The sequence below is a fragment of the Lepidochelys olivacea genome, assembly GCF_965140295.1.
Source record: "Lepidochelys olivacea isolate rLepOli2 genome assembly, chromosome: 2".
NCBI lineage: Eukaryota > Metazoa > Chordata > Testudines > Cheloniidae > Lepidochelys > Lepidochelys olivacea.
The window spans coordinates 171742538-171759766 of record NC_140412.1 but is presented as its reverse complement, the minus strand read 5'-3'; the positions used below and the strand labels follow the sequence as shown (position 1 = coordinate 171759766).

At 41.1% G+C, this 17229-nt stretch overlaps 1 long non-coding RNA gene across 1 annotated transcript in view; it reads left to right on the top strand.

The window, feature by feature from the left end:
* Positions 1-12618: 12618 nt before the first annotated feature.
* LOC311517306 overlaps positions 12619-17229 on the top strand; it is a 59192-nt gene continuing 54581 nt past the window's right edge. Inside the window, exon 1 of the long non-coding RNA XR_014710655.1 lies at positions 12619-12740. This is a non-coding gene — a long non-coding RNA (uncharacterized lncRNA). The remainder of the gene's footprint in view (positions 12741-17229) is intronic.

Below are 17229 nucleotides of genomic sequence, written 5' to 3'. Positions count from 1 at the left end.
GGTCCCCACATCTGTACCCTAGAGTTCAGAGTGGGGGAGGAACCGTGACATGGTGGCACAGTGGTGGGATTAACCTGAAATCATTTTGAGATCCAGTTGAGATTTTTTGAACTAGAAATACAGATTTTAAAAAGGAATTTTTAGGAAGTCCAGGAAGCAGCTTTGAAACTGAAAGCAGCTTGGTTTCTCTCTGCTTTGTGGCCAAGCAGAGACAAAAGGGGATTATCTTGTGAATTGCAGGTTTTCTTTGCCTGGAGGCAGGGTACTTAACTCCTGCAGGGAAATTCACAGTCTTCCAACCCAGAGGTTTTTTTTTTCTTTTCTTCCTAAAAGTAAATAGGGGGTGTGTGCTCTACCCATTTGCCTGGAGACAAAAGTGGCAGGGTTTTTTTTAGGATTCTGATTTTTTTTTTGTTTTACAAGGAGCACAGGTTTGAAAAGAAATTTTTTTTTCTTTGGGCTGGGTAAGCAGGTTTCCAAGTAGTTGGAGGTTTTTTGCTTTAATTTGGGCCCAGAGCAGAGACAAGGGAATTGTCTTTTTCTGTAGGCTGACAATCACTATCAGAGAATAGGTATTCTATTCCAGCACAGCAAAATTTTACAGCCAAGTTTTGTTTGTTTATTTCTAAACCTCGGGTGTAAAGTTAGTTAAAAACAGAGAGGTTAGAATGGCCAAATCCTCGGCTCGACTACAGCTGGAATTAGCCAAATTTCAGGCTGAGGAAAAACAAAGGGAACATGAAAGACAGATAGAACTCATGCGGCTGGAGAAGGAGGTACAGGAGGCTGCCCACAAGAGGGAAATGGAGGCAAGGAAGCATGTGGAGGAGATGGAGAGGATAAAGGCCCAGCAGAATATACCAACAAACCCTAGCAATCCTTCTCCAGGTACCACTTCCCATCCCAGAAAGTTCCCCACCTACAAGGCAGGTGATGATACTGAGGCCTTCTTAGAAAACTTCGAAAGGGCCTGCCTTGGGTACAACATCTCTACTGACCAATACATGGTAGAGCTGAGGCCGCAGCTCAGTGGACCCTTAGCTGAGGTGGCAGCTGAAATGCCTAAAGAACACATGAACAAGTATGAACTGTTTAAATCCAAGGCGAGAGTCAGAATGGGGGTAACACCCGAGCAGTCTTGTCGGAGGTTCCGAGCCCTAAGGTGGAAACCAGACATGTCATTTACCCGACATACCTACCACATTGTGAAACATTGGGATGCCTGGATATCAGGAGCAAGTGTTGAATCTCCAGTAAATTTGCCCTTCCTAATGCAAATGGAACAATTCTTAGAGGGTGTTCCTGAGGAAATAGAAAGATACATCCTAGATGGGAAACCCAAAACTGTAATCGAGGCAGGAGAGATTGGAGCCAGATGGGTGGAGGTGGCAGAGAAGAAGAAAACTGGTCGCAGTTGGAGCGGAGACCAGAAGGGACCACCCCAGACCACACCCTATTACCGGGGGCCGCCCAAAGCCCCACCTACCTCCCAAAGAACCCTCCAGACCCCTTATCGTCCCACCACCCCGTTCTCCAGCAACCCACCTCGCCCCGGTGACCCGTCAGCTGGACGATGTTTTAAATGTAACGAGCTGGGGCATGTAAAGGCCAACTGCCCCAAGAACCCCAACAGATTACAGTTCATTGCACCGGAATCACACCAGAGGTCCACAGGCCCAGATACCTCCCAGATACCCTTGGAGCGGAGGGAAACTGTGAGTGTGGGCGGGAAGAAGGTCACCGCGTGGAGGGACACCGGAGCACAAGTGTCAGCTATCCATGCTTCCTTAGTGGACCCCAATTTAATCAACCCAGAGATCCAAGTGACGATTCAACCCTTCAAGTCCAACTCTTTCAATTTGCCTACAGCCAAGTTGCCTGTCCAGTACAAGGGCTGGTCAGGAATGTGGACTTTTGCAGTCTATGATGATTATCCCATCCCCATGCTGTTGGGGGAAGACTTGGCCAATCACGTGAAGCAGGCCAAGAGGGTGGGAATGGTCACCCGCAGCCAGGCTAAACAAGCCGTGAGGCCTAGCTCTGTTCCGGAAACTCCTATCAGGGCCCGGTCAGAGGTGATGGACCTGGACCCCAGGCCAATGTCTGCAACAGCAGTAGTGGATCCAGTCCCAGAGACCCAGACGGAGCCAGTCCCAGAACCGGAACCAGCCAAACAACCAACACCAGACCCCGTGCCAGCACTGAATCCAGTACTTGCAACCTCAACACCAGAGGGCCCCACCGAACCTGAACTGGCAGCAGCCGATAACCCTACACAAGAGGCTCAGCCGGAGCCTGAATCCCAACATAGTGCACCAGTGGAGAGCGGTTCACAGTCAACAGAAACAGCTCCATCCCCTATATCGCTTCCAGAGGGACCAAGCCTAGGTCCCCAATCCAATGAGGAACTGATGTCTCCAGCATCAAGGGAACAGTTCCAGACCGAACAGGAAGCAGATGAAAGCCTCCAGAGAGCGTGGACGGCGGCACGGAACAACCCACTGCCTCTCAGCTCTTCTAATCGATCCAGGTTTGTTGTAGAAAGAGGACTTTTATACAAGGAAACTCTTTCTGGGGGACACCAGGAAGACTGGCATCCTCAGAGACAGTTGGTAGTTCCAACTAAATACCGGGCCAAGCTCTTGAGCTTAGCCCATGATCACCCTAGTGGCCATGCTGGGGTGAACAGGACCAAAGACCGTTTCGGGGGGTCATTCCACTGGGAGGGAATGGGCAAGGATGTTTCTACCTATGTCCAGTCTTGTGAGGTGTGCCAAAGAGTGGGAAAACCCCAAGACCAGGTCAAAGCTCCTCTCCAGCCACTCCCCATCATTGAAGTTCCATTTCAGCGAGTAGCTGTGGATATTCTGGGTCCTTTTCCGAAAAAGACACCCAGAGGAAAGCAGTACATACTGACTTTCATGGATTTTGCCACCCGATGGCCGGAAGCAGTAGCTCTAAGCAACACCAGGGCTAAAAGTGTGTGCCAGGCACTAGCAGACATTTTTGCCAGGGTAGGTTGGCCCTCCGACATCCTCACAGATGCAGGGACTAATTTCCTGGCAGGAACTATGAAAAACCTTTGGGAAGCTCATGGGGTAAATCACTTGGTTGCCACTCCTTACCATCATCAAACAAATGGCATGGTGGAGAAGTTTAATGGAACTTTGGGGGCCATGATACGTAAATTCGTAAATGAGCACTCCAATGATTGGGACCTAGTATTGCAGCAGTTGCTCTTTGCCTACAGAGCTGTACCACATCCCAGTTTAGGGTTTTCCCCATTTGAACTTGTATATGGCCGTGAGGTTAAGGGGCCATTGCAGTTGGTGAAGCAGCAATGGGAGGGATTTACACCTTCTCCAGGAACTAACATTCTGGACTTTGTAACCAACCTACAAAACACCCTCCGAACCTCTTTAGCCCTTGCTAGAGAAAACTTACAGGATGCTCAAAAAGAGCAAAAAGCCTGGTATGATAAACATGCCAGAGAGCGTTCCTTCAAAGTAGGAGACCAGGTCATGGTCTTAAAGGCGCTCCAGGCCCATAAAATGGAAGCATCGTGGGAAGGGCCATTCGTGGTCCAGGAGCGCCTGGGAGCTGTTAATTATCTCATAGCATTCCCCACCTCCAACCGAAAGCCTAAGGTGTATCATATTAATTCTCTAAAGCCCTTTTATTCCAGAGAATTAAAGGTTTGTCAGTTTACAGCCCAGGGAGGAGACGACGCTGAGTGGCCTGAAGGTGTCTATTACGAAGGGAAAGGTGCTGGTGGTGTGGAAGAGGTGAACCTCTCCATGACCCTTGGGCATATGCAGCGACAGCAGATCCAGGAGCTGTGCACTAGCTACGCGCCAACGTTCTCAGCCACCCCAGGACTGACTGAACGGGCATACCACTCCATTGACACAGGTAATGCTCACCCAATTAGGGTCCACCCTTACCGGGTGTCTCCTCAAGCTAAAACTGCTATAGAACGGGAGATCCAGGATATGTTACAGATGGGTGTAATCCGCCCCTCTGAAAGTGCATGGGCATCTCCAGTGGTTCTAGTTCCCAAACCAGATGGGGAAATACGTTTTTGCGTGGACTACCGTAAGCTAAATGCTGTAACTCGCCCAGACAACTATCCAATGCCACGCACTGATGAACTATTAGAGAAACTGGGACGGGCCCAGTTCATCTCTACCTTGGACTTAACCAAGGGGTACTGGCAGGTACCGCTAGATGAATCTGCCAAGGAAAGGTCAGCCTTCATCACACATCTCGGGCTGTATGAATTTAATGTACTCCCTTTCGGGCTGCGAAATGCACCCACCACTTTCCAAAGACTTGTAGACGGTCTCCTAGCGGGATTAGGAGAATATGCAGTCGCCTACCTTGACGATGTGGCCATATTTTCGGATTCTTGGGCAGACCACCTGGAACATCTACAAAAAGTCCTTGAGCGCATAAGGGAGGCAGGACTAACTGTTAAGGCTAAGAAGTGTCAAATAGGCCTAAACAGAGTAACTTACCTTGGACACCAGGTGGGTCAAGGAACTATCGGCCCCCTACAGGCCAAAGTGGATGCTATCCAAAAGTGGCCTGTCCCAAAGTCAAAGAAACAGGTTCAATCCTTCTTAGGCTTGGCCGGTTATTACAGACGATTTGTACCGCACTACAGCCAAATCGCTGCCCCACTGACAGACCTAACCAAAAAGAAACAGCCAAATGCTGTTCAGTGGACCGGAAAGTGTCAGAAGGCCTTTAACAAGCTTAAAGCGACACTCATGTCTGACCCTGTACTAAGGGCCCCAGACTTTGACAAACCGTTCCTAGTAACCACAGATGCATCCGAGCGTGGTGTGGGAGCAGTTTTAATGCAGAAAGGACTTGATCAAGAATTCCACCCTGTAGTGTTTCTCAGCAAAAAACTGTCTGAGAGGGAAAGCAACTGGTCAGTCACTGAAAAAGAATGTTATGCCATTGTCTACGCTCTGGAAAAGCTACGCCCATATGTTTGGGGACGGCGTTTCCACCTGCAAACCGACCATGCTGCACTAAAGTGGCTTCACACCGTCAAAGAAACTAACAAAAAACTTCTTCGGTGGAGTTTAGCTCTCCAAGATTTTGATTTCGACATCCAACACATCTCAGGAGCTTCTAACAAAGTGGCTGATGCACTCTCCCGTGAAAGTTTCCCAGAATCAACTGGTTAAAATCGTCCTTGAGATGTGGAAAATATTGTTAGTCTTTATGTACTTGGTAGTATATTTAGAGATGCATGTGTCTTATTAACTCTGTTTTCCTAGAGCTCCAGGAAGAAATCCCAGCCAGTGTTTCACCCTAGCTGAGATTTGGGGGGCGTGTCATAAATATAAAGGGAAGGGTAAACCCCTTTGAAATCCCTCCTGGCCAGGGGAAAGCTCCTCTCACCTGTAAAGGGTTAAGAAGCTAAAGGTAACCTCGCTGGCACCTGACCAAAATGACCAATGAGGAGACAAGATACTTTCAAAAGCTGGGAGGAGGGAGAGAAACAAAGGGTCTGTGTCTGTCTGTATGCTGCGCTTGCCAGGTACAGAACAGGAATGGAGTCTTAGAACTTTTAGTAAGTAATCTAGCTAGGTATGTGTTAGATTATGATTTCTTTAAATGGCTGAGAAAAGAATTGTGCTGAATAGAATAACTATTTCTGTCTGTGTATCTTTTTTGTAACTTAAGGTTTTGCCTAGAGGAGTTCTCTATGTTTTTGAATCTAATTACCCTGTAAGATATCTACCATCCTGATTTTACAGGGGGGGATTTCTTTATTTCTATTTACTTCTATTTTTTATTAAAAGTCTTCTTGTAAAACACTGAATGCTTTTTCATTGTTCTCAGATCCAAGGGTTTGGGTCTGTGGTCACCTATGCAAATTGGTGAGGCTTTTTATCCAACATTTCCCAGGAAAGGGGGGGTGCAAGTGTTGGGAGGATTGTTCATTGTTCTTAAGATCCAAGGGTCTGGATCTGTAGTCACCTAGGCAAATTGGTGAGGCTTTTTACCAAACCTTGTCCAGGAAGTGGGGTGCAAGGTTTTGGGAAGTATTTTGGGGGGAAGGACGCATCCAAACAGCTCTTCCCCAGTAACCAGTATTAGTTTGGTGGTGGTAGCGGCCAGTCCGAGGTGTAATATTTTGTACCTTGGGGAAGTTTTGACCTAAGCTGGTAAAGATAAGCTTAGGAGGTTTTTCATGCAGGTCCCCACATCTGTACCCTAGAGTTCAGAGTGGGGGAGGAACCGTGACAAAGGGCTTACAGGCTTACAGTCTAAAGAGACAAAACAGACCAAGGGTAAGAGAAAGGAAGTAATAATAACCTCATGTTACAGATGGCGAACTGTGGCACAGAGGGATTAAGTGACTTTCCCAAGGCCCTAGAAGAAGTGCATGGCAGAGCTATGGGAACTAAACCCATGTTTCTTGAGACCCCATCCAGTACATTAAGCACAAGACCACTCTGAGTTATTCTTACAAACAGGTTTTGTAATTTTTCTATCTCTTGTCAAATGTTTTATTATAGTATTCTTTATAATATCTTTATAATGTAACTGTTTTAAGAAAAATAGTCAAATCAGGGGGGAAACATAGCTATGATCTTCTAAAGCTAAATTGTATATGGTCCTTTCTCACCTGTTGGATCAAAGAGGTATGGGGTAAATTGCAGCATACTTGTTTTAGAGACCAGTACCTGAGAAACTATACCTCTGTTGAAGTTAAACGTGTGTTTGCTTAGTTTCAGGCTTCAGAATTTCTTTTTACTTCTAAAAGATGCAGCTGTGATATTAAAAATGACAAAAATTGACGTTTTGCTGTCACATCGAGTTGTCAGGCGTGTTTCTTGAGAGATTCATTACTCTATTATGCATTCTAGAAATCTGCCATAAATCTGTATAGTGCTTCAACATAATTTATTACTATTGCTAAGCACAAAACATTATTGTATCACCTCTTGGTGGCACTTTAGTCTACTTATTTGATCTCCTAGCAGTTTAAGATATCTTTCTTTTAGGCAGTTTCCAGCAAAGAGTAGTGACAGAAAAATGCCAGCTAAAACCAAACAGATTTCCTTCTGCCATAACTACATCATTAGCAAGCATGTAATATTAATTTAGAAAGATAGTGGAGCAAGGAGGAAATAATGACTGTGTCTGAGAAGAGTATGCAGGTTAACTATTCACTGCAATATGATGGGCTTGAGACATATAAAAGTATTTTTTTAATTAAAACCAAGTTCAAATTTGGAAGTATTTTCTATTTTGAATAGTAACTGCTATAAAAATAGGTTTCAGAGTAACAGCCGTGTTAGTCTTTATTCGCAAAAAGAAAAGGAGTACTTGTGGCACCTTAGAGACTAACCAATTTATTTGAGCATAAGCTTTCGTGAGCTACCTCACTTCATTGGATGCATACTGTGGAAAGTGTAGAAGATCTTTTTATACACACAAAGCATGAAAAAATACCTCCCCCCACCCCACTCTCCTGCTGGTAATAGCTTATCTAAAGTGATCACTCTCCTTATAATGTGTATGATAATCAAGTTGGGCCATTTCCAGCACAAATGCAGGTTTTCTCTCTCCTCCCCACCCCCCACAAACCCACTCTGCTGCTGAAATGGCCCACCTTGATTATCATACACATTGTAAGGAGAGTGATCACTTTAGATAAGCTATTACCAGCAGGAGAGTGGGGTGGGGGGATGTATTTTTTCATGCTTTGTGTGTATAAAAAGATCTTGTACACTTTCCACAGTATGCATCCAATAAAGTGAGCTGTAGCTCACGAAAGCTCATGCTCAAATAAATTGGTTAGTCTCTAAGGTGCCACAAGTACTCCTTTTCTTTTTGCTATAAAATAAGCCAGCTGCATATTATATGAAGGCTAATGGAATTAAAATCATCCTAGTAAGTCCATTTGGACTTATTTTCATATTTCGTCATGTAAAAAGCTCTCAGAATCAGGTTATCCAAAGTTATTCATATAACAAATATTAGCATTTTCTCTAAAGAGCACAAGAACTGTGCTCCTATCTCACTGTGGAGTTGCCAAACTGCCCAGCCTGAGGTTGCTCGAATCCACTGTGCCCTAAATTGCATATCAGGAGGGGCATTTTTCAGCCACCAAGTCCTTTCTATTTTTAGTCCTCTTAAGCTCTTTAACCTGCTACTGCTTTACTTCCAACCAATAGAATAAGCCTGACTGACGTGACCAACTTTCATGTGGCGGGGCGGGAACAAATTCCTGATAATCTGAACAATCACTGCAATAGGTGGAGATTACTGAAGCAACTATCATTTGAAAGAGAAAGGAGTTTTCAGTATGATCAGCCTTGAGGAAGTTGCTCAGCCTTCTGTTGCTGAATCTCCTCCTAAATCAATTGGAAGAGAGAGGCACAAGGGTAATAAAATTAATTCTTACCTTTCTTTCTTTTTTTTTTCTTTTTCTTTTTTTGCCCCAGGTCACGCTTTTATTGGTATAGTCTGGCCTCAAAAGCGTACATGGGGCGAGGTGTGTGGACAGATAAATTACAGTTAGACAGACAGACATAGGTAGCTCTGGGTAGAATCAGACTCATCGCCACCACAGCCTAGGAAGTAAACCAACCCATTACACGCAGAAAAACTGGGCTGTGGAGGTCGCCATGGGGTTCTTGGTGGGACCCAAAGGGGGAGGGTTTGGGGAGCAGGCAGCTTCTCCAGGGATTGCCCCGGGTGGCTCATAGCCATGACTGGCTTGAGAGAGGATGGCAGGGACTGTCTATTTAGCCTGACTCTCCCCTGCCTTGGGCTGTGCCTCTAGTCCTGGAAGCTGTTGACAAGCTCGCCTTGTCAAGCAGCCTAATCAACATACCTTGGGAAATAACTCCATTTATTGATTGGGGGTTATCATTGCTAAACATATGGTGTGAGATCCAGGGCAAGAAGTAGGAAAGGCAGAAAAAACACTGAGACCAATAATAATCAGTTAAATAATAATAACAATAATAATTCTGTACACTTTGGTAGCCCTTGTCATCTCAATATCTGAAAGCATGTTTTTTTTTAAATTGCTTGATTAATTAAGGCTCTGCTGGCCTCCATTTGAGGAAGGTAGGTAACTGCAGTTCCTTTGTTATCTTTACATTTGAAGGTTTCTAACAGAGCTTGGTTAAATATTCGTAATTTTTTTTCCAAGGCTCGGCGACACCACTGTGATCATCTAGGTCTGACCTCCTATATAACACAGGCCATAGAACTTCCCCCAAATAATTCCTTTTTTCACTACAGCAGATCTTTTGGAAGAAAAATCCAATCTTGCTTTAAAAATTGCTAGTGAGAGAGAATTCCTCACAACCAATGGTTCCAATGGTTAATTGCCCCCCCTGTTAAAAAAAATTACATCTTATTTCTAGTCTAAATTTGTTTAGCTCCAACTTACAGCCACTGGATCTTGTTATACCTTTGTCTGCGAGATTGAAGAGCGCATTATTAAATATTTGTCCCCATGTTGGTACTTACAGACTGTGATCAAATTGCCCTTTAACCTTCTTTTTGTTAAGATATTTAGATTGAGTTTTTTGAGTCTCACTCTCAGGCGTGTTCCAAACCTTTAATCGTTCTTGTGGCTCTTCTCCAAACCCTCTCCAGTTTATCAATATCCTTCTTGAATTGTGGAAACTAGAACTGGATACAGTATTCTAGCAGCAATAGCACCAGTTTGAAATACAGATGTAATATAACTGCCCTACTTCTACTATAGATTCCCCTGTTTATGTAACCAGGGATCACCATTCAATCAGGATTCGCTATTTACAGTTATATTTTGAGACCCATTGTTTGCCATGTTACGCTTCATAGTTTTTAAATCAAAATATCCTGTGGTAACAAGTCAAATGCCTTACAGAAATCTATTTAATCAACACTGTTCCCTTTATCAACCAAACTTGTAATCTTGTAAAAAAAAAATAGTTTGACAGGATCTATTTTCCATAAACCAATGTTAATTGGCATTAATTATATTATCATCCCTTAATTCTTTATTAATTGAGTCTCATATCAGCCATTACATTATCTTGTCTGGGTTCAATGTCAGGCTGACAGACCTATAATTGCCTAGGTCATCCCATTTACCCTTTTTAAATAGTGACATAATGTTAGCTTTCTTCCAGTCTTCTGGAACTTCCCAGATGTTCCAAGAGTTATTGATTATCAACATTAATTTTCCAGCAAGCTCCTCAGCCAGTTTTCTAAACTCTTGGGTGCAAGTTATCCAGACCTGCTAATTTAAAACATGTCTAATTTTAGTAACTGCTGTTTAACATTATCCTGAGTTACTACTGGAATGGAAAGTGTTTCTTCATCATCATCATGATATGAGTACACAATCTCTTCTTTTTTCCTTATGCAGAACTGAAATATTTTTGAACACTTCCATCTTTTCTGCTTTATTATTGACATTTCTAACATTTCCAACTACTTATAGACCAATACCATTGTTAGGCTTCTTTATGTTCTAATATACTTCAAAAACCCTTCTTATTGGCCTTAACTCTGCTATCCATAGATTTCTCCTTGTGTCCTTTAGCTTCCCTATCAGGTTGCCTTCACTTCCCCTCTAAATGACAGTGTGTGTGGTGGTGGTGGTGGGGGGGCATTAACTAGTACAACCTTCTTTCTTGATTGTGGCTTTTTAGGCATCTAGTAACCTCTTCTCAAAAGAATTTCCAATTAGTATTCATATTTTTTCTGTTTAAATTCTACCTCCCAACTAATTTGGCTCATAATTGTTTCCCACTGAATGAATATGGTCCCTTTAAAATACTAGTATATAGATTACAGGTTTTGGTCTTTTTTCAGTTTGCGAGTAACAAATATGATCAAGTCCTGATCACTTGCACCTAAGCTATCATTAAGTTTTAGTTCTGTGATAAACTTTACTTATCTGGCAAGATGAGGTCTAAAACAAAATTTTCAATGTTGGATGCCCACTTCTTGAATGAGGAAATTGTCATCTCTAATATCTAGAAATTCAGAGGGTGTTTCTAGTGCTGGCAGCATGCGGCATATGTCACTCAGACTGAAGACTCCCCATGCTCATGAAGCTTTTTTTCTTACACATTATAGGTATGTGCTTAAGGAGCCAGTCATCCTGCTCCCTAGTGTGATTTGGCGCTCTGCAGCAGGCATCAACTAATACTTTGTCTTTTTGGCTTTCTCTGTTAGGACATTGTTCCATAAACATTCAAGATAATTTTCTTCTCAGTTGTCAGTGACTCGGAAGCAGGTAATGCCATCTTTGACATAGAGCTCCACTCCTCCTCCTCTTGTGCCTACTCAATCCTTCCTAAATAGATTAAACCATAGATTTTAACATTCCAGTCATGCAAATTATCCCATCAGGTTTCAATAATACCAACTAGTTTGAATTTATGCTAATCAATTCCAATTCCACTTGTTTGTTACCCAGGCACCTAGCATTGTTGTACAGGCAATTAAATAATTTATTGTCGTCATGTCCTCTGGTTTCTTGATTATCTTTGTTCTCAATATCTCAATTTTGTGTTAAATGAGTGCTCACAGCTTCCCTCTTTTTACCGTCCCCTTTTGATATTTATTTCATGCCTTTCTGACTACCCTAGCCAGGCTGTCCCTGAAAAGATTGTTTCCCCATCTACTGAGATGGAGGCCATCCGCACTGTACAGCCCCCTCTCTCCAAAGAAGGTGAACCAATGTTCCACAAAACAAAAACTTCCACGTACACTATTTACCTACACAGTGGCTCACTTCCAGAATCTTTTGCTCTCTGAAAAGATCACTTGGTTATTCCTTTTCTTCAGTAACATTCTGAGTTAGACCGTAATATGTGAAATATCCTACAATATAATGCTATTAATACCAGTGGATCCTTGCCCATCAACTTCAGAATCCCAATCATTCTTTGAGTGATTCAAATTTGGGGAAAAAATCAGAAAAAACTTTGACAGATTCCTCTCCCCCAAGTTTTTTGTTAAATTTTGCAAAGTTGGATAAAATTTTGAATAAAAACCAAGCAAAACAAAAAAACAAGGAAAAAAATCTCCAAAAATTTTGTTTCCTGCTCTTTTTCCAAGGTATCTAGAAATATGTCTATTGGCATTCCAAAAGAAAGGTCTAAGTACTTTATGGAGAAAAGGAATTTAAAGTGTGGTGAAGTTCTAGAATAGAGCTGGGAGAAATGTTTCAGCTCAAAGTCTCGTCTCCTCCCCTCCCCCCGGCCCGAGAACTGTAGATTTGTATCAACTGAAAGATTTCACAAATACATGTAGAATTCCCTGAATTGTTCTGGTTTAAAAAAAAAACCTGAAAAAAATCAAAATTTTGTTCTGACATTTTCTAAATGTAACCTTTTGATTTTTCAGTATGAAATGACTTATCAGTTGGATATATACTTCAACTGTATTAACAACAAATAAAAGATGAAAAAAGCTCAAATTAAATGGATTTTTTTCAGATCAAATGAAGCATTTTGTTCTATTTCAAACAATGTTTTCTACCTTTCAGTTCACCAAAAAATTCAAAATAAAATTGTTTTGGGTCAACCTGAAATGACTTGTGGTTTTTTTTTGTTTGTTTTTCTTTGTACAGCCACTGAACTGAAAAATCAGTTATTCACACAGCTCTGTTATAAAGGTATGGAGGAGATTGAAAATATTTGTGCAAAATACACAGACACGCTACCGGATAACATTAGAAAAGAAAAAAGGTAGGTATTAAAAATACATCCATTCCCAAAGCATACACACTCTTGTCAGCTAGAGAGTGAAACACTGCTGAAAAAAGCATAAAGTCATTAAAGATTTGACAAAGTAGTAGTACAAAGTGCAACTGTTTTCACAGAACACAGATATTATCATTTTCCCTCTCTTTCTTAAAGGAAAATAGCAATACTAAATCTAATTTTGCTTATTTATTAGTACTGCAGTATTGCCTAGACCAGTAGCTCGTTGTGCTACCCACTATACAAACACAGAACAAAAAAAAAAAATCTCTGACCCAAAGAGCTTACAAGCAAATTCCCTGCTAATGTAATTTCATTAACTTAACTGGAGCTACACCAGCACAGAATTTGGCTCAATAAGCTACTATTGAACTTTTCTGTTTTTCATATTCCATAGTAGATGCTAACCACTCGCCACAGAAATTTTACATCTTAATTACATCATTATTTATTATCTGATAGGTCCCAATTTGGTGCTATACAAGACACATAAATAGGCACAGTCTTTTTGCACTGATTAGCTAATGATCAAACAGTAAGACAACAATTGGATAAAAATACTGTGTGAAGTCTAGAGGTCTGAGACTACATTTTTGGTGGTAGGTTTCAGAGTAACAGCCGTGTTAGTCTGTATTCGCAAAAAGAAAAGGAGTACTTGTGGCACCTTAGAGACTAACCAATTTATTTGAGCATGAGCTAAGTGAGCTGTAGCTCACGAAAGCTCATGCTCAAATAAATTGGTTAGTCTCTAAGGTGCCACAAGTACTCCTTTTATTTTTGGTGGTAGTTTTAAACTGAGAGGGGGATAGGGCTTCATGGATGAAGTGAATTTTGGGGGTCCCATAACAGGCTGGCACAGTCTCCATTTCAGATTTGCTAATCTAATTTATTCCATAATTTCAAATGTACCACAGCTATAACAGGAGTGTTTTTCTCCTCTGTGCTTTTCAGCTCAAAACAATAGTGTCACAGCTGTCATTTAAAAACTGTTCTGCCACATCTCTCCATTTGCCAGTTCTCTTGCGATGTAGTACTCCTGGGGGGAATTCTGTGCCAAAAACTTGAATTCTGAACTAAAAAAAAAATTAAAAATTCTGTGCACAGTATTTTCAATTTATGCATATTTTATTTGTGAAAATAATGTAATATAATCACACCAGTTTCAATTAATTTGGTAATTTATTGAAACTACAATACAATGGATGGAGAATGGGAGTGGGGAGCATTGAAGGAAATGCCTAGACTCTCTTTTTGTCTAATAATAATGTAGCTAGGTTTGACTCTTTGTTTCAAGAAATTGGTCACTAAATATATGCAGCCATATGTTCAGTTTTACATCATAGGCAATGGAAGAGCAAGTGAGGGCTGGGGAATCAAACTCACAATTTTTATTGGCTACTGACCGTCTCAGAAAGGTCAGTAGTAAACAGTTCGTGGAGCATATTTCAATAGGGAAATTTTTCAGTAAAAAAATGTAGACCAGTTCTAATCACTAAAGCACCATAAGCATTTGTAAGTCCATACTGTTGTTTAGAATAAGTCTCCTTTACAACACTCTGGCAATATAAAGAAGCCTTAAAACTTTTATATCTGTTTTATGATCACTAAGAATGGGAACCATTCAGCAACAACAATGGGAACAATTAAGCAGGCAGGTTGCTATATTATTCTCTGCCTGAAGGGACAGAGCCTTTCACACCCTTACCCCCAAACATCCTGAAGTCCTGCCCCTCCACCCCAGGTGCATTGAATAGTGAATCAGAGGGACAGAGTCTCTCTCCTTCACTCGCTCGCATCCCCCTCCCCGTGCTGATTTACATCTCCACCAGCTGCTCCAGGCTGCTGGGGAGGAGCGAGCGACCACTCTTGCAGCTTCTCTTTGCTTCCCCTGAGAAGTCATTTTTCTGTGGGGAAGCAAAAAAATCTGCAGATAATGTGAATTTTGCATCAAATAATTAAATCAGGTTTTCTAAAATAAAAATATTGCTCAATATATTAATTAAAAATTCTGAAGAAATCCTGCTTAATTTAAAGAAGTTGGCTCATTTTTAAAGGTATGGAATAAGCCTAAATTCTCCCTTTGTATCAACATCCAGAGTGTTTTATCACACTGGATTAGCATCCCCATTTTCAGTTAAAAGAAAGTATACACTGTTTAATAGAGGTGTTGCATAAATCAAATCCAGTCTTGCTATTTCTAACAATTGAGCCTGAGTGAGCCTATCTAGATTTGCTTGGACAGTGACCAATGAAAACAGATGCAGCTCAGATAGACCCCCAATTCTATAAAGTACTTAAGCACATGTATAACTTTATGTGACCACTCCTACTGAAGTCAATGGAGCTATTTACTTTCTTCTTCATGTGTATAAGTTCTTTTCAGAATAAGGGCCATGGAGCCCTTATTATCACCTGTTGCTATGCCTACACATTTGACCTGTTAGCTTTGAGCTTTGATACATCAGTCAATGTTTAAACCAGCTGGCCTCACCCAGTTTGTCAAAATATCTTCATTTTTAGTCTCTGAGGGGAAAATGAGCAAATAAAAATGAAACATTGAATAGGAGTTTTTCAGTGAGTTGAAGTAACAGCTTGGAAAATCATGATGCAAGTGAAACCAAGCTTCCAGAAACTTATCAAAGAACCACAGAGAGTGTTAACTGGAAGACTTCATATTACAGAATATCAATCCAGCCACAAATAGCAAGAGAGAACAATGGTGGAGTGTACAACACAGAAGAGCTAAGAGGTGAATTCTCTAAAGGTCTGTTAAGATCCCTATTGCCAAGGAGAAATAATGACAGAGGACTAGCTGCACATTACTGTTTGAGAGGTTGTAGGTTTTAAGGATTTAATGGGACCATTAGGTACCTAGGTACCAACTGTGCTCCCACACATTTTTTTGTACACCTTTCTGCCTCTCAAGTTTGGTAAAACCTGCATCCTGATGAAGACAGGATTATCAGTGAGCCAACCTCTGTTATGTAGGTGGATGGCCAAGTGGTTATAAGGATGGTAGAGAATGTTAAAAGTATTTTTCCGTCAGGGTTTTCCTTTAACCTTCCCATATCACAGGGAGTCCTTCCAGCTGAGTTTGAGACAGGCTGTGAGTAGTTTGGGTCCACGGCTAGAGGAATACCCTTAAAGACTATTCTGAACTATAAGTAGCCTGAATCCAGTTCTGAGAGAACAGTTGTCCAACAGCATAAAATCTACAGCTACATTTGTTTTGGATCAGAATACATGTTCAGATATGCCTGCTAAAAGGAAACATGATATTTGAAGGAAAAATGTATTCATAGGAAAAAATGTTAATACCATCAAACTTGCCTAAGAATTGAGTGTGCTACCAGCACATAACAATACTGCTAGGCAACTGAATGCAGGAGACATTAACTGTACGTTACTTTATTCTTACCAAAAGTCTTTAGTGATGATAATTAAGAAGTCAAAACAGGCTTTCAACTAATCAACTGAACAAAAGCTTTAATGAATATGTTTCGTGACCACTATGGTGCATTATTAATCTGAGTCACAACAGATACTCTATTAATAGGAAATGACATTTAATTCTCAGTCAAAGCCATCTTTGCCAGATGTAGCAGATTATTTGCAGGCTGATGTGATATATCAACTGCTATGTCTGGAAAACTTATTGACTGATTTCAGATTAAAATAAAACTTAGCATAGAGCTTGGTCAGTGATTTGGGTTGCATAAAAACCAGCAGATATTATTCTGATGTTCATGATATTCTTTAGACAATTAAATCATCTACCTTCTTTACAGCCCTATTGATTTGACTGCTTTGTGGATGTAAATATCAAATATTGCCCATATTCACGTAATTACTCCACATTAGCAAGGATATCCATAATAACATTGTATTATAGGTGGGACTGGTAGTTCCATTTATTATGAGGGTGGACCGACAGGTCCCATTGTAAGATCCTGTTTTCTGTTAGTTAAAATTCTGACAAAATTATAAACATCTAGGCTAAAATTTTTCCTGGAAAGTGTCTGCCACTGGCTGAATTTTTGGGGGATTTTTTTAATTATTTATTTTTTATATACAATATAAGAGGTGCATCAGTCCTGTAAGTGTAGAGTGTTATTGTCAGCTAGTATCCCTGTACTTTACATTATATCAGGAGCAGAAAAAATGAGACGATGGGAAGCAGAAGGGTTGGTAGGTACTTAACCCAGGAGATGTAGCTTTTTCCTTTGTTGCAGTTTTTAACAGCTAGGGTAGGATTCTGAAAAGCACTCCTCATTGGCCTAACGCTGAAAATCCTACCTCCTGTTTGTTTTTAAAATGTTTACCTCAAAATAATGTGTTTGTTTTTTATCAATGACATTTAAATGTTGAAGGGACTGAGCGATCTTATATGGAAAGATGAAAAGAAGTGATTATAGCTTGGCTGAACAATGATTGAGGGAACCGAGAGAGATGAGGTAAATCTCGACAGGTGTTT